The sequence below is a fragment of the Megachile rotundata genome, chromosome 4 (genome assembly GCF_050947335.1).
Source record: "Megachile rotundata isolate GNS110a chromosome 4, iyMegRotu1, whole genome shotgun sequence".
Classification (NCBI taxonomy): domain Eukaryota; kingdom Metazoa; phylum Arthropoda; class Insecta; order Hymenoptera; family Megachilidae; genus Megachile; species Megachile rotundata.
This window is the reverse complement of record NC_134986.1, coordinates 18,363,432-18,389,351: the sequence shown is the minus strand read 5'-3', so window position 1 is coordinate 18,389,351 and position 25,920 is coordinate 18,363,432. Positions and strand designations below refer to the sequence as shown.

Genomic DNA, 25,920 nt, shown 5'->3' with positions numbered 1-25,920 from the left:
TCAGCATCTTACATAATTGATCAGACGTCTTACAACGTAAGTAATTTCCTGTGTAAATCGTGAGCGTTATTTCTCAGTGTACATTACGGAAATAAGTTGTCAATCTACAAGTCGTAGCAGCAATAATAAAGTCCATCGGTCTGGCAGACCGAGCTCGAAGGCTTCTTATTAATTCAGAGACGCGAAGGAGGAAAAGCAAATACTTCTCCGAATTATTCATAATCCCGATGCCTTCAGGAGCGGGATAATGGAACTCGGTGGAATAAAAGGCTTTCGCCACGGTGCTTGTTGATCCCTTTCAGCGGTGCTCGCGAAAAACTCTTGAAGGGGGGCGTTCGAAGTCGCCGGTGAAACGCTCGAAAATAATTTCGAGGATTCGAGCGTGCGGCCATTACCGAGCGAACCGTTCGCGAATTCAACTGAACATCGAGCCATTCGAATGGCGTCCAATGAATTCGGATCCTTTCGACGTTAAAGACCGTGAAAATTCGTATTCAAACGAGCCCGTCCCCACTCGAGGCTCCCCGTTATTTTTCCTCGTGGAAAATCTTTCAGCCACGCCGCTGAGAAAATACGAACCTCTTAGCCAGACTTCCGCGGAGATCTACATCTCTCCGTCTGTCTGCTGGAAAGCTCCTGACGCTGCGGAAACAACAACCCCATTATGCATTTCCTGCCGGTGACGTTCCATCTTCCTTCGAGACACAACTAATTTCCCGGATTTAATTAGCCAAAGTCGCGCTGTTTCGCGAATCCTCTTAATCGAGCTGAATTAATTCGACACCCTTAAGAATTTTCACGTTCACCCCTTTTGCGCCGGACATCGCAACAATCGAAAATTAATGGATGAAATATGACGAGGAACATAACGGGTCGCGGTACGTGTAACCATTCAGCTTACGGTTGGAAAATAAATGGTGGCAATATAACGAGGGGTCGCTATATAAACGAGTCACAAAGGCTGTCGATGCTAGCTTCAACGGGCTAGGGTAAATTAACCCCAGACATCGTTTCACGAAGGTTCGTTCTCGAGGCTGTTGCAATTTCGACACGACGCTCGTTAATTACTCCTTCGTTACTCGTGAAACGTGAAATTTTCTGGCCTCGATTTTCTGGGTCATCTTGCTCAACGAATTAATGTATCTTTTGATTACCTGTTGAATTATTTTCATACTGTAATCCATTACTGTAATCTACGTTACTGCAATCATCACGTAATTCATAATTTCAAAGATACATAATTCCATGTTCATTGTCTGTAAAAGGTCCTTGAAGAATTTCGACACCATTCACCGCTATAAGTGACTTTGTATCAGTTTGAAAGCGTAGAGATGTTATTCAGCGTGTAGAGTATAGTTTCCGAGAAGAACAAAGTTCGGAAAAAGTTCGCAGTGAAAGTGGAAAGTTCCGAAGAATCTTATAGAAAGACTTTGATTACGTATTTAAGGTCCACGAAACTTGCCTGCGATCTAAAATCATCTATTCACAGGTTTTTCCAACAGAACGAATCGATTCTTTATTCTAATAAAGTTTCGTCGCGTATAAAGTGGAATGATCAAAAGTGATTCGCTGCGAATATCACAGGTAGTCATGGATCGATCAGGATGTCTCGGAAAGTAAATATCAGTATTGCAACAATGAGTAAGAAACTCGGAGATGAATTTCTCCACTACATTTAAGGAATTTCTTGGGAGGCATTCGGAGATAAAGGATTCTATTTCTTCTCTGACAACTTCTGAGCACCTGAACATTGTTCCTTATAGTGGTACAATGACTTTAAATTTTAGGTGCTTTATCTCGGTAATTTAAAAGAAGTAAATGCATATAAAATTCTCGAAATTTGATCTTTCGTTTTACAGATATATGAAAGAGTGTAGTGAGACAAAAATGAATTGGATGTCGTATCGGCAACTTGCCTAAAGCTTATCGCAATCATCCAGAAGCCCCTGAATCGAAATTGAAAACTCGTTCGCGATGGATTTCCAAGGGTTTCGCGAAACTTGGCTGCTCGTATAAGGGCGAAATCGTTTCGAGGGTGGAGAATATTGTGCGATTGAATTAGGATCGAGGATGCCCCGAAGTAACCTCGGCTCGAGTTGAAGAGAAAGGGGGGGAACCGATGGGAAATGCGGGAAAAGGTGCTCGTTGGGAATTTCTAGCGACGAGCTGGATTAATAACGAGAATGTTTTAATAATCTCGAGGAGCGCGTATCGAGCGGGAAACCAGGGAGAGCAATCTAATCTGTGGCTTCTGGAATTGGATCAATTCCAGCTCACGTGCTCGCGTCTGCTTTGCTGAAAAATTCAATCGCCAGCCCTGAACAGAGTGTCTGTTAGACGCGTGATTTGTATCGTCGTTCGTTCGGATTTCCAAATAGAGTTTCGGCTGATTAAAAATTTCCAAATTTCTGTTCCTATTGAAATCTTTATTGTTTTTAACACGTTGACGGAAGCAGTTGAAAATTAGATAGTATTTTTGTTTCTGACAAATCTTACCAAATATTCTCACAATTATATTTCTCACAGTTATATTTATTATTCATAGTTTCAAATAGTTAATTCGAACATTAGGTTAGTGGACACATTCTTAATAATATACATATATAGATGATACAATCGCATGGAAGATTAGGAGTCATCCATATGTCGGTAACGTGGCAATCAAAATTTTAAACAAGAAGAATGTCAACTTAATTAATCAATTAATTAACGATCAACTATCTAACGTTTTAAATTATCAAATAAATGTACAGAGAGACATTGTATTTCAACCCGTATTTCATTCTTGATTGACGTTAAATTCCGAGAAATAAGTCGATAGGTCAATATTGGAAGTGATAGTTCAAGATTTAATCTAGATCCAATTTGGATTTGACTTAGCAAATCCAATGTAATTCGAAGCAATTTCAGAGCCAATTTTGGTCTAACCCACACCTAGCTCAAGCGAGCTTAGAGTAATCTTAATACAAACCTAATCCTGGTCTAAGTTAGCCGATCGTCAAAGTCACCGCGAATCTAATTGCCAAAGAGTTACCTTAGCTTAATTTCCTTCGATTTAAACGATGTTCGCCTTGCGTGCTAATTAATTCACATCTCACTTAATTAGTTACCGCTCTTTTTTACTAACAAGGCCTGCTACAATTACGGTTATTCAGGTTAAACTTTCCTCTTAATTAACTCACGAGTTTCATATTTTTCCTCACAATAGACTCGCGATATATTACCGGTGCAGGGATTTTTGGAGTAACACTTTTCATTGAAACACAATTTTAAGAGTATCGGAGTTTCTATTATTCGTTTGTTAAATGTATTATGCGTTTACTCGTTCATTGATCAAACGTATTAGCACTTATTTCAGGGAAAATTGTTAATATTTTCTGATAGAAACAGAAGTTCATGTTCGAGCATTATGCCGTTATAATGCGCCACGTTTCGCTTGGAAATGAACTTGTTTGGAGTTTGTGGGCTCGGCTGAACTTTCCACTTTGGAAAGGTCCCTTCGTGGCTCCTAGATTAATGAGTCGTCGCTACTACTTTTAATCATTGCTTTCCAAGATGTATTTTCATTAACCCCTCGCAACTTTCCTCGATTGTTTGCGATTCTCATTTTCCGTGATTTCCTGCAAGCGTTTCGATCCAGGTAAATAAGCGGAATCAATCAAATTGTGCGCGTCGTAACTGGTTGTTACGAAAGGTTCGAAAGCGACGTTATTACCGTTAGAAATTGCCAAGAAGAAAGTGTCGTGGAAAATGTGGTCGGATGCAGAGAAATCGAATTCGATTTTTCACGAGTAAGGACGGGAATGTCTTCGGCGTTGATTCACCGGAAATACGAGCATTTTTCCGTGGAAGACGCTCTTTTCGGCAAGGACAAAGCTTCCTCGTGTTCCTGTCGGGTTTAAGGTCAGCGGAGGAAGGCCATTTTTCCGCGGCGACGCGACGCTCGTAAGAGGATTAAGCCAGTTTTCTTGCTGGCGGATTTACCGCGTGGCACAGATGCTGCCGTCGACCATTTTTGGCCCGTCCTCGACTCTTTCCCGATGCAATTAATGCCGAATTTATAGCGTTACCCGGACCTTCTCCGTTGACATGATTCGTGGCCGGATTTGGGTCAGCATGAAAATTCTTAAATTCAATTTGCGCGCAACCTTTGTTCCTATTTTCCTCGCGAAATTAAATTATGCCGTGACAGCGTCAGGCGTCTTCGCGAAGAATAGCGAAAACTCTATTTGAATTACGGTTGAACAGAACGCAAACAGGAACATAAAAGTCGCCAAAGAAAATACGTAAACTTAAGATTAACTGACACGCTTTCTTTATCTGTTAAAACAAAAGGTTTCTTTAAAAAAATTTATCTCTTCAAATGTACTAACAGATACGCTTCTGTTTTTCTTGAACAATATTCTTATGAAAGATTTCTAACCTCAAAAATCATCCAAATATACTTAAACGCTTCTGTTTTTCTTGAACAATATTCTTATGAAAGATGTCTAACCTCAAAAGTCATCCAAATATACTAACAGATACGTTTCTATTTTTCTTGAACAATATTCTTATGAAAGATTTTTAACCTCAAAAGTCATCCAAATATACTAACAGATACGTTTCTGTTTTTCTTAAACAATATTTTTATGAAAGATTTCTAACCTCAAAAGTCATCCAAATATACTAACAGATACGTTTCTGTTTTTCTTGGACAATATTCTTATGAAAGATTTCTAACCTCAAAAGTCATCCAAATATACTAACAGATACGTTTCTGTTTTTCTTGAACAATATTCTTATGAAAGATGTCTAACCTCAAAAGTCATCCAAATATACTAACAGATACGTTTCTATTTTTCTTGAACAATATTTTTATGAAAGATTTCTAACCTCAAAAGTCATCCAAAAGAAAGGCAATAACAAAGTGGGAATCTAGCTGTCGAATGCAGAATTCCTATCGATTATGTTCATTATCATCATGGAAGTTCATTGAACCCAAATCACGAAACTTGCCACGTGATTAACTCGTAAAGGCAACTCGGAACAATTCCCATTCAAAATTTCTCACCGTAAAATCCGAGTTCAAAGCAAGTTTCCCGATCCAGTGTAATTTTTACCATTTCCCGAGTCGAGGAGTGCCTTTCGTCCCGCCTTAGTCCCAGAGGGATTAGATTAATATCGCGGCTGCTGGAAGCTCGATATTCAACCTGACGACGGAAAAGCGAGCTTTGAACTCGTTTCCGGATGAAGCGGTATTAAGCGAATGAAGATTAAAAATTAGTGGAATAGGGTTAGCTTACCATCAAAAGACTTCCTTTTCTATTCCAAAATTTCTTACCTTCCCCTTTACTTATCATTTTTATTAAATACTCACAATGTGCGGTATACGGTGTGGCGTCTTGACACTCTGGATGACTCTGAAAAACAAGCAGAAATTATTTATGTAAATATAACAACGTTCGCAAATAAATAGAAATCCGTAAAATATATTCCGAGCACGAAAGGTCCGGTAATTAGTCAATTGAGCTCGCTAATGAGCAGATATTTAATTAGATTACTCTTAATTATTCGATACGAGAAGGATAAGATGTACCGAGAAAAAATGTCGGATGAAAAGTAACTGAATCGTATCGAGGACGGTTCGAAATCCTTCTCGAGCGTGTCCTTTTTAGGAAGAACAGGCAAAAATCCACATTCCCGAACGTGGCACGAATTACTCGAGCGATCGATGAATCTGATTTCGAACGAAACAAGCATAGCCAGCGGCGGTGATTGCCACCTTCAACCTCAGCGCAGCGAGTTAATTTTGTTTGTCGAGGCTGCTCAAAGAAATTTTCTCCATCCTTCTTTGAAGAAAATTACGAACAACAAACAGCCTTTCCTCTCCACGGACACGGGAATCGAATAAATAACGGCGTTGGAATATTTACGGATTAAATATTCTGCGCAATTTACTTTAGCGTGCAATTTTAATCTACGATCTTTTCAAGTTTTAAACGGCGTTCTGATTACGTTCAAAATCATTAAATGCGTACAAAAATACGATGCTTAAAATGATTTAACGTATCAAAAAAAAGTATAGTTTTAACTGGAAAACGTGAAATAAATATGATTATAAAAATATCACGTTCCCCGTGAGATATCTCGTGCATGAAGATAATTACCAATTAGCGACGAAGTTCGTTAATGACTCAGCTATTTTTACTCTATCGCCATTTCCTCCACTCGATAGGAACAATAACCTCGCGTTTTTGCGCGTTTTTCGCCTGTATTTGTACCATTTCGAGCGTTTTGACGTTTTAATTGGACGGTCACTTGACCGTTGAGGAACGTTTCGAACGATAGTCCAACAATTGCTGAAAAATCCAATTAGACCCGGCTAACGAAAGTCCGTCGAGAGGATCTTCATCGTGAAGCCACGCGTGCACATCGATTTCATACAGTTCAGCAGCGTAATGCTACCACCAACAATTCCCTCTCTCTTACCTGAAGCGGAAAACACGATTGCTCGTCGCAGCTAAGACCGAGAACTATAAAGCAATTACTTTTATTCCCGTTGGTAATCGATTGCTTACCGACCGGCGACTACGTGACCTGTATCGTTACACTAACCTGCACACAATGCTCCTCCGTTCTACGCCCTATCTCACGTTCCTCTCGTATTTCTGTATCGCTCGCGAGTCACCTTTCGTCTTATCGAATTCCCAGTCTGGCGAGGACTGGCCGTTTTCGGGCGATAATAAAATCCCGAACTAATATCCGCGGGAGACTCTGAACGTTCGAAAGCTTCCGCAAAGCGAAGCGGAAATCTACGGAATCTATTTCTGACGACCAGCTGGACACACGCGCTGCGGAGTTATTGTTTTTCCGCGTAATCGAATCGGAAGCCTGGAACGTGTCCAGTGGTTAGCGATAATTAAATTGTCGATTGTTCTTCTCTGAAAATACAGACTATTTCGACAACGATGCGCTCACAGGATGAACTCTTCATCCACTCGTGGGTGGTTAATAAAAAAAGTTTGAAGCAAGAATCGCAGGGTGTATATACAATAGCGAAAGAATAATTCGAAAGTGGTTTGTCTTCGAAATATTTTATTATTTCGAGCGTCAAAGTGCAAAGAGTATACAACGGGCAGTTTTCGAACGGAAAGAAGAAAGCTTTCGCGTCGCGTTATTAACCACGCGTACGCGCAATCCGGAGTAATTAGCGGGCAAGATTGAAGCTGTTTCATGGAGATACGTAGGCAATCTCGCGCGTGGTAATGGATCCGCGAGCACCGCTTGTTGCGGGTAATGGGACCAGGTCGAAACTTTGCAGGACGTCGCACGACGAGCGTGTAACAATTTCGCGACAAGCATCGGCGTTGCGAGATAATTGTATCACGTATATGCACCGCGCATCGACCGTTTAAAACTATGCTAACACTGCGCCACGAACAACACATTACATCGTTATTAGAAAAAATTGCGTGCTTCAATCCATCAGCAGTCTTGAATCCACATTTTCAATTACTTCCGGCAGCTAACAAGTTAAGTACGTTTCAGCATTGCCTAAGCACATAATGAAGTGCAACAAAGAGACCGGTAAATCAAATCCCGCCTCGGAAATTGTTTCACGGCAACCTCTCCATTATTATTAAACATACCTGCAGAGAACGCGTTGCAATTTTCCGTAAGCGGTAGGAGTGGCACGTGCTCGAGATTGCGGGTTCAAATTTGGAATTTGGTAGCGGGAAATTTGAAAGTAGTTAGCCTGGCCGGATGAAAACGTTCTAACGTAGGTACGTGCGCCCGAGGCTACGATGCAACCTGCTGCGTCTGTAATTACATCGCTGAACCGTACGGATGGTCGTGTACGCGGTAATGGATACACGGACTACAGTTGTAGCGGATAATGGCGTCGCGTATGAGCCCGGTAAAACGGCGATACACCACGCACCGTGGATGAAGTCTGCGGGCAACAGACTGAAAAATTCATTCGCGGGCATCGAGCTCGGGAACACAATTCACCGTTCGTGACTAAACATCGCCGCACGGTTATGATGCTCTTGCTGAAACTTGCTTCGATAATTACTGGTTTAGCGATGTTTGGAGATCGTTACGCGGCTAGATTATTAAATTTTATGGAGATCGTGCGGTGCTGAATATGCGGAAAATAATACGTTGCCGAAGATCGAATAATGGCTGCCGGTTATCGAATTAGAATTAGAAGCATTCTTTTTTTTTTTTGGGTTACATTTGATATTCTACCGGTGGTCCGACCATGTTATTATTCTATTCCGCAGCTTTCGGAATCGATATTTTTGTGACGGGATTTTGACGAAATTGAATCAGAGGGAATTTACAGGCATTCATATTTATTCGCGTACCGGCTGGTACCGAAACCCAGGCTCATTGTTAGATTCGTGCTGACGCTCGTGCACGTGATAATGGATACGCGTGCCAAGAATGTCCTAGTTAATAGCAACGAAGAGTATCCTGAACGGTTATTCGAGGATGTTACACGATAAAGGAAAAAGCCGGAACACGAAAGTAAGAAAATGTAATTTCGTCACGATTTTACCGCTTTCTCGATCTCATAGTTCCTCTACACCCAACGTTTTATTTTCTTTAAACGTATTTGCATATTCAATTCGCGGAATTATCGAAATTATTCGTGTTCGCGCTTAATGTTCGTTAATTTGAAAGAAGATTAAAGAACCCGATTGGTGTCCAGAAAAGAGGCACTCGCGTCGAAAATGGCGTACTCGATTCGGCAATTAAAGCAGCGGCAAACGGACGATAACAAAGTTGCCTCGTTTTATGCAAACGATCGTTGGCAAAGGGAGGGAATGCTTTACGACCGGCTGTTTCCTTCGGGAGTTTCAAACAACCGGGGAAAAAGAAGGAGTAATCCGTTATCGGACGACTTTGGCTCGATCCTTCGCGAAGATGGCTACGTCTAGCAGCTTGAAAAGAAAGACGTGACCTGAGTCGAAAGGGAGCGACAGAGAGAACTGGATTTTCTCGTATTTTGCTAAGAGAATAAGGATCGCGGCTCTTAGTCTAAGACGGATTTACTTTAACTTCGCTCCTCAAAGAATCTTTTCGCTCCTTTCGCGAATCTCCTGATAAATGGGTCATTTCGGCACCGAAACGAAAACGTGTTCCATCTCTCTGCTATATCTCAACTTTTCATCTCTTCTTTATGTACCAAAAGTGTACTTTAAATTATCGTAAATAAACAATAATATCTCTTTTATTTTTCATAGAGTATGTTATTGGTTCGTGAGTTCTTTAATTTACATTACAAAAATTATCAAGGTGAAATGTGTAATTTTTGTCGAGACGTAGAATTGTATAAATTTGTATTTCATTACTTTCATTACTATGTTATTGGTTCTAGAGTTCTTTGTTTTAAATTACAAAAGTTACCAAGGTGAAATGTGTAATTTTTGTGGAGATGTAGAACTGTATAAATTAATTTGTATTTCACCCCTTATACATTTATTGTACTTTTAAAGTAACATCGAGCGTAATACTGAAATGAAGAGTGCACTAACGGGGGTTATCGTTGAAAGGGCTTTGCAAGGACATTGATCCTTAAAGGTTTCTTTTGAAAGCGTTCCTTGAAGAGTTCCTTGAATTTTCATTAAGACGGTTTTTTTTAGGTCACGAGGTAATACGTCGAAGCTAATCTCGCGGTTGAATCGTGGGAAGAGGGAGATGCAATAAGAATGAAGCCCCTCGAACGATTACGGGCGAGCAGGGGTGTGCTCCGTTATCACTTCCGGCCGATCGCGTACGCTATCGAGATACCGCGATCGAGCTTGAAATAAAGTGGAAACCCCACCGATAAGCTCGTGATACCCTGTGTTGGTGTCCCCGTTGTCGCATGCTTGTCGATTAATGATTAAAATGTGCTTCGAGCGTGACGTAAATCCTCCGCAGCATCGAACCAACTTCTCGATCCGATCAATTTATAACCCCGTAATTATTTGACTCCGATTGTCGAGTTTAAAAAATTATCCGATCGGAAAAATTGATTCGAAATGTTTTTATCGAGACGCGAGTAATCAAGTTTCACGTATTAGTTTTTAAATGTATTTAATTGGAATTTATTTGGAGCTAAAAACATTTTACCTCGATTTTAACTGAAATTCGAGGATGCATGTTTATTTCAAAATAGATATAGCAGTCATTTTTTAAAACAAGAGTTTATTGTTAATTTAACATGGGGTAGTTGTGTATTAGACTGATCAGATGATGAGAAGTAGTCAGTGTAACAATGGAAACGAAAGGGTTAACCCTTCGAATTCGATAAGTTTGAAACATCAACCCTGCACCCGTAACACTTTTATATCCTCTCTCGAAAACGCGATTTTCTCGCGTTCGCCAACCGAGTTACTCGAATAACTGAATTTCGAGTGTATCGACGCACCGGGAGACTCGGTTATTCACCGGTACGGGTATCCATGCGTCTCCGCAGTGGGATTTTCAAATGGAATTCCTGTCGCGCGAAATTTCGCGCTGATTGGTACGAGCCAAAGGGAATAATAAACGGAGTCGCATCTAATTTTCCGTGACGAAGACGCGACGGTGAATAATACATGTACAGTTGCGAATCGACACGGAGATACCAAGCTGGACTGATTAATTCATCGACCAGATACGATAATTGAAGAAATTTTACATCCGCTTCGGCATCCTACAATCCCGCACGAATCTACGTACTCCCAATTAAATTCAACACGCGGAATAAATTATTTTCTACCTGGTTAAATATTCTTTCCAACGAAACTTTCTATACAGCTTCTGCATGGACAGATGTACGTTACAAAAATTATGAAGGATTTGAGTTTTCAATTAGTTATTCTAGGCAAAGTTTTTTTCGTTAAGGAAGTCATTCATGTTTACCCCTTTGAGGTTAGGAAATGACATTCTTTTATGTACGCATATTCTACTTGTTTTAAATTGATAGAAGTTATGGGAAATGATTGACAAAGGATGTCCACATGTATGACCTTTTATTGTTTAACTTAAAAGTTAACTCAAAAGTTTAACTTAACTCATCATCAACATCCTCCTCAGGGATACTGACACATCCCTAAAGAGTTTATGTTCTGTCATTGATATTTATCTGAACAGTCATTGATTCAGATAAATATTCCGATCAATTGTGAACATAGATCAGTACAACAGATAAATATTACAGTTATTATCCGAGTAATAATCGAAAAAAGAAAACTTTCAAACAGTGAACATCAGCATTATACTTATGATATAAAGTACCAGTGTAACATACTAAAGTAACTAACAATAAATACAGAGTGTTGCATGTCGTCTCCTCTTCACGTTAATCGAAGCCCAGCGTCAATTGAGCCATCATCGTGCCATCAAATTCGCGTTTGAAGCTTGTCTGAATTTCTGATCGCATTTGCAAAGTCGTAGGAGCTTAAAGAAGCATCGACCTACATACATTTTGTTCCCATTACACCGTAGCCGAGATCGCGATACGAAATTGGTAGCAGAACATCGTCACTGCCGATGATCAGATTTCCCACTTTTTCGCGAAACATGCAAATTCCCCGTTCTATCGCGATTCCGTTTCATTCCCGCATCCCACGCCTGCCAATTTCCTCTTCGCTAGCGTGCGGAACGCTCGCGTGCCTTTTATTCGTATCGCATCTGCCGTTGTCCCTCATTAAGGAGCCACGTTCGACCTTGCACCAGTGAAAACCGGCAATTTCGACGGACTACCTGTTTCCCCGTTCCTAATATATTCGAGTGTTCCAGAAGAAGAATTTTTACGAAACGTTTCACAGCCGCGGTCGTTCTATACCGATGCTAACGACATTAACTATCTGCATAATTTTGCAATACCTAGTTTATGATCCAAATTACCATAGACGTTAGCTGGCTAGAAGGTGACAGAAAAATAGGTGACTATGTTTAGACTTTAACCCTCTTTTTATTATACAGGGTGGTCGAGATAAAAGTGGCCTTATATTTGAATTGAGCGCGAAAGGGGTCACGTGATGTCCAGCGGCCATGTCATTCACACGGGGCTCCATCTTGGTCACCTAGTAGTACACTTTGCGAAATCTATGAGGGTTGCAATTTTTAATAAATTTGGAATTCATTATGAATCAAAATGGTTGTTGAAACTTTAAAAAATAATATGATATTCTTTCTTCCCTTTTTAAATCATGTTAACCTTTGGATCCAACTGGGCAATAATACACGATAGTAATAATAATTCCAGATAAACATGTTATTTCGGGACGGATCGTATTTATAAAGCATACAAACTTCTCTACATTGAAATTTGAATATTTCTGTACATTAAAATTCATACGTACTGAATTACGTATAGAATTACGAGTATGAAGGTATTCCTCTATTACGTAATTTCGAAAGTTTTGACGAGCAACGATCGTCTGTTTTCCGTAAACGATGCTTCGTTAACGTAAGCGTCGCTCACAATCAGCTGTCGGAAGGAATGTCCCGGATAACTGAATTATCCAGCCGCCAATTATTTCGAATGTAGGTCATTCGTCGAATTTACAGGGGGACGCGGTTATCCAGCAGCCAGTGATCGCCGTGCAGGATAACAAGGGATTCTGCATTCTCACGTGCTACGTTCGCGTCTCGAATTAATAACTCGGATGTTTCAGTCTGTAAAAACTTGCATTTACCTGCATAAATAACGCGTTGAAAAATAAACGAGTTACTTTGTTACGTTCTTCAATATTAAAATAGCGACGATGTCTGAAATATTTTGACCGAGCGAAAGCTTCTTTACAATTAGTACAATTTACATTGCAGTGCTTTAATACTGTTTATTTTTCCTGTATACAATTAGCAACACGATAATCAGAGAATTTCCATATGGTGGGGAAATTCGATTCATGCAGCAGACCATAATTACGGATTATCGAGGTACAAATTCTCTGTAGCTGAGGGGAGTTCGAATCTCTTGACAGGGTATAAGATCTTAATCGGATTGCAAGCTAGGGAGTTAGGAAGGATCGGTTGAAACATGCTTTGAATTTGGGAGAATGCATTGAAATCACCGAACGCGGAAGTATTCCATGTAACATATCCAAATTCAACAATCACCCCTTTGTTACGAAAAGAAAATTTTGCAATGAAATATACCCCAATCGATCGCGAATATCTTTTTCAAAGAGAATGCTATTTGTAACATTTTCCTCCGCCATTAACTTCCAGATCCTCAAACAAGAATATTTTTATTGAAACAACGAGGAGTGAAAGACAGAGACAACACCCCTTTGTCACGATAAGAAAATTTTGCAATAAAATATACCCCAATCGATCGCGAATATCTTTTTCAAAGAGAATGCTATTTGTAACATTTTCCTCCATCATTAACTTCCAGATCCTAAAACAAGAATATTTTTATTGAAACAACGAGAAATGAAAGACAGAGACAACACCCCTTTGTCACGATAAGAAAATTTTGCAATAAAATATACCCCAATCGATCTCAATATCTTTTTCAAAGAGAATGCTATTTGTAACACTTTCCTCCATCATTAATTTCTGGATCCTAAAACAAGAATTTTTATTGAACGAGGAATGAAAGACAGAGGTCCCAGGGGATTTCCAAGAGATGTCGCGGGAAGTTCCTAGATCGTAATTATCGAAGGGGTGGTCAGTTAGAAAATTTTCCTCGTTACCGGAGAAATATTCGATTCGTTTGCTCTCCGGTGGAACGAATTGTTCCTGGATAATTCGCGACAAAAGAAAGTTGGACAACGCGAAAACTTGCGGAATATCGTTGTGACAGCGAACGGAACGAATTCGCGGCATTGTTCGCGGAAACCGAGTTGATTCTCTTATTAAACGATCTGGAACGAACTTTCTTCCCCGAAATTCGAATTAATTTTGCGACTAATCGAAACGCCATTTCGCGCCACGTTCTTCGCGCTAATGGTTAATGGACTTTTATTTACCGTACAAATTGTTATTGCTATAATATAGAGTGACTAAAAGCTACGAACCCCTGTTTCCGCGCGTACAAATCGTAAATAAACAAACACGGTATATCGATTACTCCGTTAAAAAAAAATCATATCGCATCGTAAACAAAACACGACACATTTGAAAGTCCAGCAGCCGAGCGAATCATTTTCCAGAGTCGCTAACCTTCCAGGGAGACATAACGCGGAACAACATCGTTATCTTTTATTTACCGCAAAAGGAAAACAAACTGAACGCTATCTGTGAGATACGAACCGACGTTGCCGGTCCACGCTGAATTACAACGTAAAAATGGAATCTCGGGAGAGAAGAAATTCGTCTCTTTATCTAGAAACGTAGTCTGAAATCCGGTCAAGTGGAACGTGGCAACGTAGATTTGCTTTCGGTGTGCACACAATCCTTGTAGGAAAAACAATTTGCGGACCGCAGAGCGTGCTATTTGTCAGAGAAAAAATTATGGGAACGTTTTTACGAGCGACGTCACATATCCGCGACATTACTATTTATTGCGCGATGTACGGGCGCGTATAATCAAGAGTTATCGCCCCGAGTCGCGCTTCGCGCGTACTAATCGCAAAAGAAATTTCCTCCGCTCGAAAAAGCAGCGATTCGCCTTTGATTCGAGATGAGGTATTTCTGATCGTTCGTAGGTTGATAATTAGCTTGAATAAATGCATGAGTCGCGCACACAGGATGGGAGCAACGGTTCACAACGAGAAAGCAGCCCCTGAAACAATGGCTGAGGAAGGGGAAGCGAACGAAAAGGGGAAGCAATGGAGAATATCCGATGTTTCTAGGTCAGTCGTGCAGCTCGTGAGCCTCACAGCAGGATTTCCATCTAAATTTCAACAGCCGTACGCCGCCGAGATCTCGTTAATTAAATATTTGTCGCATCGTGGTGCCGGTGTCTTTTATCGCTCAGCGAGGTCCCAGTTAAAACGCGCGAAATAATTGAAACGTCGCCGGAAACTCGAGAGAGCCCTACCTCCTCGCCAGGTTACCTTTGAGTAACTTTCCGAGTGTGTCGCTCGCAATTCGTTCACGATTTATTATGGAGTAACTGCGGCTCGTGTGGTTCTCTTGCTAACCACAAAGCTTTTACTTCTTACAGTTACTTTGATCCTGCGAAGGGCTACGCAACGCGGTGTAATTCCGAGCTAGACTCGGAACATGAGATTTACTTTTAATCAACTCTTTACGGGTATTATAATTTTGAGAGGATCTAAAATTTACTTCTAGGTTGGATATTTTCGAGGGTGGATATTTTTAATCGCTGTTCATCGTTACAGTTACCGTTCATCAGTAAAATACTAAGGGTAAGAATGTACGTCGCTCACGAGAATAATAATACAAAAATAATAAGAATTAAAAGGTCTGCAACTCAATCAACTCTTTACGGTTATTATAATTTTGTGAGGGATTAAAAATTTTATTTCCTCGAAACATTTCGGGGTTGAATATTTTTATTCGCTGTTCATCATTACAGTCACCGTTCATCAGTAAAATACTAAGGGTAAGAATGTACGTCGCTCACGAGAATAATAGTACAAAAATAATAAGTATTAAAAGTTCTGCAACTCAATCAACTCTTTACGGTTATCATAATTTTGTGAGGGGATTAAAAATTTTATTTCCTCGAAACATTTCGGGGTTGAATATTTTTATTCGCTGTTCATCATTACAACTACTGTTCATCAGTAAAATACTAAGAGTAAGAATGCATGTCTGTCAGGAGAATAATAATAAAAAAATGATAAAGTATGAAAAGGGTGCAACTCAATCAACCCTTAACGAGTATTATAATTTTGAGAGAAGATACAAAATTTGATTTACTAGCAACTTTTTGATGTTGGATATTTTTAATCGCTGTTCATCATTACAACTACTGTTCATCAGTAAAATACTAACAATAAGAATGTATGTCTGTCAAGAGAATAATAATACAAAAATAATAAGTGTGAAAAGGTCTGCAACTCAATCAATTCTTTATGGGTATTATAATTTTGTGAAGTTGATTCAAAACTTGATTTATTAGCAACTTTTCGAGGTTGGATATTTTTAATCGTTGTTCATCATTACAATCACCGTTCATCAGTAAAATACTAAGGGAAGAATGTATGTCTGTCAACTCTTAACGGGTATTGTAATTTTGAGAAAGGATACAAAATTTGATTTACTAGCAACTTTTCGAGGTTGGATATTATTAATTGTTGTTTATCATTACAGTTACCGTTCATCTATAAAATACTAAGGGTGAGAATGTATGTCTGTCAAGTCTTAACGAATATCATAATTTTGAGAGAAGATATAAAATTTGATTTACTAGCAACTTTTCGAGGTTAGATATTATTAATTGTTGTTTATCATTACAGTAACCGTTCATCACGAAAATGCTAAGGGTGAGAATGTACGTCTGTCAGGAGAATAACAATAAAAAAATAATAAAGTATAAAAATGTCTGCAACTCAATTCCTGATCCCCGAAAACGTTTTTCGAGACTCTATTCCGGCCATTTCCTGTTCGCCGGCAACTGCAATCATTCTTCCTCCTTTCATCCCCGATTTCTCGGATCCTGCTAAGCCGCGTCCACCTCGAAGAAGCTTCCGTCAATATCCGTCGAGGAATGAGAGCCGTGAAAAGAAGAAACGTCTATCGTTGGCTTGTATTCTTTCCCGTGGACGTCGAAGCCAGCGCGTCCGGAATCCGGTTTCGATTCCACCGCGATTTCCGGATCCGCTCAGAGACGGGCCCGAGGCTCTGTGAGATCGGAGGACAAAGGAAACGACGCGTCCGTGGAAACACATTTATCGGAGGCAATAAAGGCGAGAGAAAACGACGCTACGGGGTGCAATCGCCAACCACCCTTCGTTTCCTGCCACCCTATCGGCTACTTTTCAACGACGTCGTGTTCCTGTGACGATAATGAGCGAGAGAACAACCGAAAAGCAGTTTCAGCAAACACCTCGTCAAAGATTAAGTCGGAGAAAGAAACGGTGGGGTTTTATTAATCGAATCGAGTCGTATATTTTAGTATCTTTTTCTTCCCAACGTTGTGAACAATGCATTGCGATGTTATTGATCATCTTCTAATAAACACGATCGTTTGTAGTTCGTACACGGATCAGATAGCGCTCCGAACATCCAATCGGTAAGCCTGCTGTATTCCACGGCTGCTGCATTCGCAGCAATTAGCACTAGCAATTTCAGACGGTCTCAATTAGAGGGCTTCGTTAATTAAAAGTAATCCGACGGAGTTGAGTTTTCTACGAACTACAGCTTTCTACCGGTTCCGTGACACTCGATATCCTCAGATTAAAAAACGTACTGCCGAACAATTAACCGTACATTGTTCGTTTTGCTCTTGATTAAGGATCGAGTACGAAATATTTTCTCTTCACAAAATAACTGTATTGAAATCAGAGCAAATTCAGAAATTTATGGAGTGCCATTTTGCAATTTTAGACCTCTTCAATTTTTTATCTTTGAATTTGGAAGACAATCATTTGAAGCTTTGGAAAACCTCATTTACTTTTTAAATTTTACGAATGTTACATAGTTCATTTTTTTATACGTTGAAGACAGGTTACATGTTGAGTATAAGTAAAGAAATTAATTGCTAATTATTTAGATGATGGAATAATAATAATATTAATAATAAGGGGAGGAGTATTTCCAGCGTCTGATTGAAGGCGTTATATCGTAATGTAGACGGAGAAAGTCATCAATGGAGTTTGCTTCCAATTTTCGATCGTCAACGTCAGTATCATGTCAACAGTCAGTTGGATAATGAACCAAGAGATCTCTCGGTTCGCACTAACACGTATCAAACGCCTACGCAGTCGCAATTAGCACGAATTTACGGGTGCTGCTGGAGCAGACGTTAATTAACGTGGATCCGTCTATGGGGCTCGTGATACCGCACCTAATACCACTTCATCCACGACAAGTGGCCCATTTTCTTATCCGACCGGGCAACAACGAATCTATCGAATTTCTTATCAACCACCGAACCATCCTCAGACTCCAAGTTTTTTACTCTACCATTCATAAATTTAATTATAAAATTTTTTGAACTTGTTTCTTTTACTATAAATTCATGTTAACTTTCCTGTGCACATTATTCTGTACACCATATTCATTTAAAATGTGAAACTTTTCGTGGCATGATATCATTAAATAATTACGAGATAAAAATTATGAGTCATAATTTTAAAATGAGTCGTAAGGTAAAATCGGTATGTTAGATTGTAATAATTTCTTCAAAATTCAGTTGTGAACAATTTGATTGAAAAAAGTCTCCTAACGAGCCGATTTCCGATAAAGCAGTTTCACTGCGCCGTAATTCAACAACGTTCAAATTACTTTTCTGCAAAATGTAGCAAAGAAAAAATGGATGTGCAAAGGAAGCGAAGAATGGGACATAAAATATTCTACACGCCGTAAGACAAGCCAAGTTACGACCCTCCTCGGAGATAAAGCCGAGGATTCCTTTTAAGAGAAAGAATAATTCGCGTCGAGTATTTGACTGAAGCGAGAAGAAGGAATTAAAAAAGGGACACTCCGAGGGAAAATTAGTAGAAGTTAAACCGGTGATCGTGTATGGATCACCGTTTGACGCTCGTTGAAAAACATTTTACGGTCGAATTCCGAGGATCAGGCTTGTTTCATGAATCTAACGAGCCGTGGAGGAAACACCGGCTTAACGACTTCCACCATCGCGAAAAGCCGAGCCGTAAAAACCGACGAAAGCGTAAAAACGACGTTCGAACGCGTTACAACGCATTTAATGCCCGGAAAATCGTCGATTCAGATGCAAAAAGAAATCACGCTCGGAACGGTCTTCGATGACTGTATGATAATCGACGCTTAATTGTGGGCTTGGAAATGTGGACTGATGCTGTATTCTTCGAGTTATTGAGAAAAATTAACACTAACACACAGTTTAAAATAAAAAATTTAGTACAAATAGGTGATGGAATAATCTCTATAAAAATTAGATTTGAACTTTTGAGATATAAAATAAAAAGATGGATCTGTTTGACAGATTTTGAACGTAGAACGTGAACAGAGGAATTTATCGACTTTAGGAGTATCGAAGTTAAAGTGTTTTATAAACTGATCATTTTTCGCAGAAGAGAACATCCATCAAACGAAAGATATCTCTGGAAGTTTTCCACGCTTTCAAAACGTCAAAGTATAGAATCCCAGTTGGTTATTCAACACCGGTTGAAATCTCGAACAAAGTGTTCGACAATGGTGGTCTATCGACTTGACCTGGCCGATATCGAGCCACGAGGGTATCAGGTTATTGGGTAACGAAAACTCCGGAGTCTCAAGGATCCGCTCGAAGGATCACAGTCTCGTATTAAACCGCGAACAAGGAAATACAAGCTTGGTTACTCGAGGTAGAATTTTCGAAATGCCGTTGCACGATCGATAGCAGCAGAATGATGAGAGGAAAGAAAGACAAAAAATAAGCAGAACACCGTGGAGGGTTGAAGACGAACGTTCCACGCAATTTCGCAACTCGAGGCCGGCAATAAAATTTTGCAATAAGCATTCCTCGCGAGTGGGACGTTTCGAAAATGCCTGAAACGAAGTCGCTTTTAACGATGGATTCCAAACTGCTAGAACGAATTGGTATTCACGGTGTAGCGGGATTTTATGGCAGCCCGTTTGATACACCGACATTGGTCCCTGGATCTATTGATTTTACTCGACGCGATGGGTTCAAGGTTTATCGACGGATTCTACTTTTTCATATACTTTGATCTCACACTTTTTTAGACAGACTTTTTTCAAATATTTTATTAGTTACTTTTGCAGACGTAATCAAATTCAAAGGCATCGAATATGTAAATAAAAATGTTATTGCAATGACAGACTGTGGACTTTGAACAAATTTTTTGGATGAATCAGTTACTTCCGCAGACATGAGGTGTAGACGTGATCAAATTTAAACACATCGAATATGTAATAAAAAAATCCTATTGCATTGACAGACTGTAGGGTTTGTTCAAATATTTTGTATGAATCAGTTACTTCCGCAGACATGAGGTGTAGACGTGATCAAATTTAAACACATCGAATATGTAATAAAAAAATGTTATTGCAATGACAGACTGTGGACTTTGTTTAAATTTTTTGAATGAATCAGTTACTTTTGCAGACATGAAGTGTAGACATGATCAAATTTAAACACATCGAATATGTAATAAAAAATACAATTGCATTGACAGACTGTAGGGTTTGTTCAAATTTTTTGGATGAATCAGTTACTTTTGAAGACATGAGGTGCAGACATGATCAAATTTAAACACATCGAATATGTAATAAAAAAATCCAATTGCATTGACAGACTGTAGGGTTTGTTCAAATATTTTGAATGTATCAGTTACCTTTGCAGACACAAGATGTAGACATGATCGAATTCAAAGGTATCGAGTTTGTAATAAAAAAGTCCAATTGCATTGACAGACTGTAGGGTTTGTTCAAATATTTTGTATGAATCAGTCACTTTTACAGACATGATCAAATTCAAGGACATCGAATATGTAATAAAAAAATCCAATTGTATTAACAGACTGTAGGGTTTGTTCAAATATTTTGTATGAATCAGTCACTTTTGCAGACATGATCAAATTCAAAGACATCGAATATGTAATAAAAAAATCCAATTGCATTGACAGACTGTAGGGTTTGTTCAAATATTTTGTATGAATCAGTCACTTTTGCAGACATGACCAAATTCAAAGACATCGAATATGTAATAAAAAAATCCAATTGTATTAACAGACTGTAGGGTTTGTTCAAATATTTTGTATGAATCAGTCACTTTTGCAGACATGATCAAATTCAAAGACATCGAATATGTAATAAAAAAATCCAATTGCATTGACAGACTGTAGGGTTTGTTCAAATATTTTGTATGAATCAGTCACTTTTGCAGACATGATCAAATTCAAAGACATCGAATATGTAATAAAAAAATCCAATTGTATTAACAGACTGTAGGGTTTGTTCAAATATTTTGTATGAATCAGTCACTTTTGCAGACATGATCAAATTCAAAGACATCGAATATGTAATAAAAAAATCCAATTGCATTGACAGACTGTAGGGTTTGTTTAAATATTTTGGATGAATCAGTCACTTTTGCAGACATGATCAAATTCAAAGACATCGAATATGTAAAATCTAAGTGCATTGTTCATATGATGTTTTATAAACAGATAAAAGGTATAGATTAGGGAATGAAACAATTTTAAATGTACATATACATAGATGTTAAAAGAAGTGTTCGTTACACTGCACACAAATAATAGATGTACTAGAGAGGCATTAAAAGAGATTTACGTAACACGAAGTTTCAATGACAATGGCGTGCCTAGCTGCGATTAGGAAATCGACTTCGATTTCCGCAGCAAATAAATCTTCTGACGTCCTTACATCTGGTGCGACGTTCCATCAAACTTGTCGAAAGAGTTATTCAAAAAGGAAGCCTACGAACAGATCTCTGTACATCTGTTAATCTCCAAGATCAAACTCCAAGTTTCCAAAAGTTCGAACAAGTCAAACCACGATACACGAAACAAGAAGCGTAGCACGAATTTCACGAACAGTAGCTATGCTTTCGTGTATGTACGCTGTTAAAGCTATAGATACTAGAGTTATCTTAATATATTCCGACGGAAGAAGGTAAAAAAATGTCGCAGTAGAGCACGGAATCGAAGACGAACCCCGTCGTTAGGCATGCAAAGGGGGTGCCAGTGATAAACGGTTTTATGTTCGACGTGGTAATAGTCGAACCCTCTCTCCGACCTGCCTTCTTCTTGACCTACATCTGCAGGAAGGAAGGTGTAACTTCGTTCTTGAACGAGCGAAGTAATTTGTTCGGGTCGCTCAAAAAACGAGGTGACTCTAGATTGAAAAAGCTGGAACTAAAGTCTTTTCGATACTGTCGGTGGTTTTACGACCGTCTTATTCCTTCGCTACTATTCGTGTGTGCAACATTTCGTACTTGTGCAACATTTTTGACGTCCGTTCGACATTCTGCGATTGAAGTCCTTAAACAATATGGCGGTCGTGACGGACATTATAGGTGCAATGTGATCAAACAGATTTTTATTTTCACTGCAGTTGAATTTTAGGAAACTTAGGTCCAATAGAAATGAACTACTGCATTTTTACAATAAATCTTAATATACTTGGTGCATGCATAACCTATAATTTGATAGCTGCGTCACTTAGAACCAATTATTGCTAGAATGTTGAACCAAATAGTGAAACTTAAAATAAAATAGTGAAACTTAAGTGCATACAGAGATTCCTGTACACATTATAATTATAATAGAACACATCCCATAGACCTCTAGCTATATGTCAGACGTGTGATACATAGTATACCCATGAATATTAAATACTAAAATTTGACACGAACAAAAGTAATTCCCAACAGAGTTGAAGCTAAATAAATAGTGAAGTGAATTCGACGAGGACTAAGCGAAGGTAAGCTAAAAGGTATGTATAAACTCGCCATAAAAAATCGAAGCGATCTAATCGCGTAAATGGCCGCCTGTTCCCCGACCACGTCGATTTTTTGTCCCCCCTTCGGTTACGTTTCAGGTCAACGGAGATACATCTGTTTTACCGTTTCCTGCGCGATGCCGGTTATCGATTATTCATAGTCGCGCAAATATACCGGCGTCGTTCCGGTACGAACTGTTCCATGGCTGTAACGCAACCGGCCAACCGGAAGATCCAATTTTTCTCACGGTGCCTATCGTTTGTGCTCCCGTCGCGTGTTCGCGTCGTTAAAAAGAGAGCTCGACGAGCACGCGATCGGCTCGCTTTCCGCGCGACCGACCGAAGACAGCTCCCTGTAACCAGGATCTTTGTTCCTTTTGCCTGTCTATCTTCCATCGATTCTGTGTACTTTGTTTTTTCGAAATGTGGAACGAAGATCCCTTGTCTTTTCTTTCCTGAGATCCTTTTAAAATTAAGACTCACCGAAGACCTTTACAACTACTTTTACATAAACTGATTGCGATGTAATTTTGTATCACATGTTCTATAAATATATTCATTTCGTTTATTGCTCTTGAAATTGTGCGTAATATATCACTGGCAGTAATAACTTAACCTACTGGGATTTCGGAGATTTATTTGACAACTGACGTAAATACGAATTATGAAAAAACAGTGTACTTTTTCAATGTCGTCTTTTAATCCGTCACTGTTTCAACCCTCAAATGTTCCTTTCTATACAACCTGAATTTAGAGCACCATAATAAATTATGAATGAACAATTCTAGTAGCAAACAAACATTTGAATACTAAAGTAGCAATAAATAAATGAATGAGTAGTTAAATAGTAAAGTAACAGCGGTAAATGAGTAAGCACTCAGGCGGTAGGTTCGAAGCTGCCGCTCTCGCGTCTGCGCATGCGCTAATCCTTGCACTCTGATTGGTCCGCGTTTTTCCTTAATAATTCGAAAACGAAGCTTCAGATCCAATTTGTGCAAAGGGAAATCTTGTTCAGAATCATGTCAGCTATCTCCCATTTCAGGGACTTACACTAATTGCGAAACACCCTGTATACTGATGAAATAGGATGAAATAGGACGATAGAATGAAATTAATAGGAGTACGAAGAAAATAAGAATCTTTTAAAAGTTTATTTCATTCCACCTATTTTGATATATAGAAACTGAAAAGGTTTAATTTCGACTTCTATTCTGTCGTTAAGTGTTGCACCCCTTAAAAAGTGCACCCCTTATAATTATCCCAATAAGACCATCGGTATTTGCATCGATCTCCCAAAATAAAAAGCCACAAAAAATTCCGATAAATTACAAAAGAACGTCCACAAAGGCAGTGGAACGTAAAAGGTGTCCTTGAAAAGAAGCTTTTAATTCGCTGCACATTACTTTCCCCAACTCGTCAATTATTCCATTACGTTGCGTGCCCAGGGTCAATGACTATCCCCGGTTCACGGTGAACGTATTAAAGCATATTTAATGCTTTCAATGCAACATGCATTTCGCATGGCATCCAGACAGAAAATAAAAACGAAACGCGACGCTCCCATTGTCTCCTCTTTTCGTTTCCCAAGCAAGCGATAATGAAGCGTAATTGTAACCGGTTGTTGGCTCGCGTCGACACGATTGTGTACACGGTCGTGTCTGCGGTCTTGTTCGAGCGTGTATCGTGCACGACATCGCGCGTTTGAATAACATCGGCCCGCTTCCCAACGGGCGCCTCTGGCTGACTACGTCGCTGCGATTCTACTTAACCAACTTATCCTAATCTATTCGGATAAATTGCCGCGTTTATGCGCGAATATGCCACTTACGCGATTTCGGGATCGTGTTTCGCCATGTTTGCGTACTGTTACGCTTGAGGCGATGGATTATTACTTCAATGCAAAATCACTGTTACAACGCATGTTTGTCTATTCGTCTTTCGTAAATTTCTCTGTTTAGACGGTTTTATGAACTTCTTTACCTTCGATTTTTCGAGGGTTGCTGGGTCAATGTCAGATTGTACTTTTGGCAGCCAGAGGAGTCTGACTTTCACTTCTACCTTCTATTCTATAGCTTCTACTGTTTTTGCCTTTGCCACTTCTGACCCTTTTTTTGGGAAAGGGTATAAAACACAGAATGTCACTCAGGGTGAGTTGCGAAGTTGAAAGGACACTGATCCGTTGAATCATTTTGTAATTGTTCAGTCGAGAGGGAGGATGAGAGTGGAATCTTGATTGTTGCCATTTTACAAATTTGGAATTTGGAGAACTTCGGAATGTGGGAATATACGAATATAGTTTAGGAACTTCAGAGCTTGGGAACTTGGGTGTATGGGTATTTGGAAGTTGGGGAACTTCGGAAGATGAGAACTTGTGGGTATGGAACTTGCGAATATGGGAATTTTGAAGTGGGGAACTTAAGATTATGGAAACTTGGGAGTAATCAAACTTGAGAGCATAGGAACTTGGTAGTTTGAAAACTTAAGCGTATGGGAACTTGGGAATATCGAAATTTGAGTGTGTGGAAACTTGAGAGTATAGAAAACTAGGAGTGTAGGAATTTGAGAGTATTGGAACTTGGGAGTATGGAAACTTAGGAGTGTAGGAATTTGCTAGTGTGGAAACTTGAGAGTGTAGAACCTTAAGAGCGTAGAAATTTGCTAATATGGACACTTGGGAGTATAGAAACTTGAAAGTGTAGAAATTTGGGAATATTGGAACTTGAGAGTATGGAAACTTAGGAGTGTAGAAATTTGCTAGGGTGGAAACTTGAGAGGATAGAACCTTAAGAGTGTAGAAATTTGCTAGGGTGGAAACTTGAGAGTATAAAACCTTAAGAGTGTAGGAATTTGAGAATATAGAAACTTAAAAGCGTAGAAATTTGCTAATATAGACCCTTGGAAGTATAGAAACTCGAAAGTGTAGAAACTTGAAAACATAAAAATTTAGAAACTTAAATACTTGAAAATCCAGAGCTTACGAAGGGTGAAAACGGAGATTAAAAGTTTGAAGAACCCATTACCTCAACCTTCCCCTAACCTCCCCCTTAACCTAAACCCACCATACAATCCCCAAAAATGTTCATTTCATCATGTTTCATTTCCTCCTTTCCATAAGACCCTATTACTCATATCTAAAGTTCTTTGACTCATCCATCGCTCTCTTGGTCTAGATAATTTCGCATTAGGGAAAAGAAGCTGGTTAACATTTCCCGGATATTATCACGAGCGGTCTTGACACTTCCATTTCCTATTTCCAGGTCCATTCGTAGCCCGTCTAATCCCTTTCCGCCAAGACGGGGATGAACTTAGGCGAAAGAGACCAGCGACCAGTTCGAAAAAGAGCGCCGGTGTAAAAGGCGGGATTAGATCCTGAGGATTTAGCCAACGAGCAGAACAAATGGCTCCGGACACGAGAGAACTTGA

The 25,920-nt window shown here is 39.4% G+C and overlaps 1 protein-coding gene across 2 annotated transcripts in view; it reads right to left on the bottom strand.

Annotated features, from left to right (window-relative positions):
- Nucleotides 1–25,920, bottom strand: part of LOC100878167 (RNA-binding Fox protein 1) — a 341,805-nt gene that overhangs the window by 219,018 nt on the left and 96,867 nt on the right. For both annotated transcript variants that reach the window (XM_076530956.1, XM_076530957.1), the window contains one exon: nucleotides 5,360–5,402. The gene's annotated coding sequence lies outside the window, so the exon portion shown is untranslated. The remainder of the gene's footprint in view (nucleotides 1–5,359; nucleotides 5,403–25,920) is intronic.